Genomic DNA, 2,421 nt, shown 5'->3' on the forward strand with positions numbered 1-2,421 from the left:
AGATACACTCGTTTCAATGCTACCATAATCTAATAAATATGTATTCATGTAAGAATTGCACCACGTTATTTTATATTTGTTTTAAAATGTTAAATTCTTTCAGAAATAAAGATATTCTCCATGCACGCAGTAACTAATCTAAGCTAAAATACTTTTCCTAACTCCAAATCTAACCAACTAAAATAAAATAAAAATGATCTCAAATTTTAGTTTTTGTTATACTAGGGTGAATATGGCCAAAGTGGGACACTTTTGTAAATTTTACATTTCTTGACACTTTGAAATATGATCTAAATGACACATAACCTAAGGTTATACCTTTAAAGAAAGCTTATGATGTCTTCTACCTTTGTCAAAAGCAAAAATGAAGAGATATTCAATACTGGGATGTAGAACATTTGAAGACTCTTTTGACCAAATCCCAGATTTTTTTTAAGCAGTACTGGTAAAGCTGGACAGAGGAAAAAATGATTCTCTTGAAAATATCTTCTATTTGGAATAATTTTTTATATTTTCATATACACTTTAGCATCATAACATTAAGTTAACTTATACTTTTTTATAACCTTAAAAAGTTTACCTCAAATTTCTGTCATTTTCTTTACCATTGCTGTTCCCACCAGTGGTCATGAAATGAGCTCTGCCACACATCCCAAAGTACATTCATCAATTTAAAACCTCAAAAAGATAAAGGGATAGTTCACCCTAAAATGAAAATTCTTTCATCATTTATTCACCCTCATGCCATTCCTACGGTGGCCGTGAAGTGCAAAACAAAACAGCAAATCTAAAAACACAATGGCAAATCCAAAGACAAAATAACAATTCAGAAACACATCAACAAATCATAAAACAGAATGGCAAATCCAAAAACAAAAGAGCAAATCGAAAACACAACACCAAATCCAGAAACAAAACAACAAATTAGAAAACACAGCAGCAATTCAGAAAACACAACAGCAATTCAGTCAAAACGGAAAGGGTAGGTACCATACCCAGATAGCAAAATTGCTGTGGCCCAGATCCGGCCCAGACCTGACACTTTCATCCAGCCCACATACCGTGTGAAATGATGGCACTTAGGCGGTCCGCTCCTGTTTGCCAGATCTGGACCACAAGCAAGCCATAACAATGCCGCATGTCAGCCAAGAACAAAACAAATAAAGCAGAACTGGCCCAAATCTGGGAACAGTTCATTTTAATTCTGACCCAGACCTGACACCTTTCTCCAGCCCACATACCGTATGGAATGATGGTACTTGGGCGGTCTGCTCCTGTTTGCCAGATCTGGACCACAAGCAAGCCATAGCAATGCTGCAAGTAAGCCAAGAGCAAACCAAATAAACCACCACTGACCCTAATCTGGGCCACAGTTAGTTTTTATTCTGGCCCACATTCCGTTTCCTCATCTGGCCCAAATGCTGCATGGAATTATGGCACTTTGACGGTCTGGTCATGTTTACCCTATCTGAGCCACAAGCAAGTCACAGCATGGCCACATGTCAACCAAGAACAAACCAAATAAACCAAACCTGGCCCTAATGTGGGCCACAGTTGATTTTTATTCTAACCCTGTACTTTCCCACATTCCTCATGTTCAGCTATCAAAATCCATGCCAAAAGGTCACTGACTGAAAAAATAAATAATTTGGAGTGTTTTCTCTCTCTGGAAAACAGTAACAAGAAACTTTATAACACAGAGAGTAAAAACAGCAAGCAGGAAAAGTTCGTTTTAGGTACAATGTTCATCTGTGGTCTCATGGTTCATCTAGTGCGTAAGGGACCGTCTTAATGTCCATAAACTGAAAACGTTGGTGGCATCCAAGTTCATTCAATTTGCATGTTCTAACTTAAAAAAAAAATACAGTTGTTTAAAAAAAAAACAATTATAAAGGTTCCAGTTGCCGTCAATAGATAGATTTTCCAAGTATATCTAATTATATGAATACAGTATAAAATTATTTTAGAAAAGAACACCACTAAAATTCATCATGTATTTTTACATTACAAAGGTTGTAGTAGGCTGCCAGTGGTGTGAATGACTAACTTACATTGTTTTGTTTTTTTATTATTATTATTATTATTATTGTTTTTTTATTATTATTATTATTATTATTATTGTTTTTTTATTATTATTATTATTATTATTATTTAAATAATTGAATAATGTACATGTATAATTCCACATCCTGGGAAATTCTCACCCAGAGTAAATCAGCATATCTAATACCAGCCTTCTACAACCTTTACAATATGAATATAATATCTTGGTAAAATTTCAGCTATTTTTTTCTAAAATAATTGAACACTGTACTCATAATTGGACATGCTGGCTTCAAATGTAGAAAGTGGGCCATCACGCCGGCAGTCTACTGCAACCTTTAGAATGAGAAAGTGCTTTTTTAATAACAGTGTTTGTTA

Source organism: Myxocyprinus asiaticus, chromosome 4, assembly GCF_019703515.2.
Source record: "Myxocyprinus asiaticus isolate MX2 ecotype Aquarium Trade chromosome 4, UBuf_Myxa_2, whole genome shotgun sequence".
Lineage (NCBI taxonomy): Eukaryota > Metazoa > Chordata > Actinopteri > Cypriniformes > Catostomidae > Myxocyprinus > Myxocyprinus asiaticus.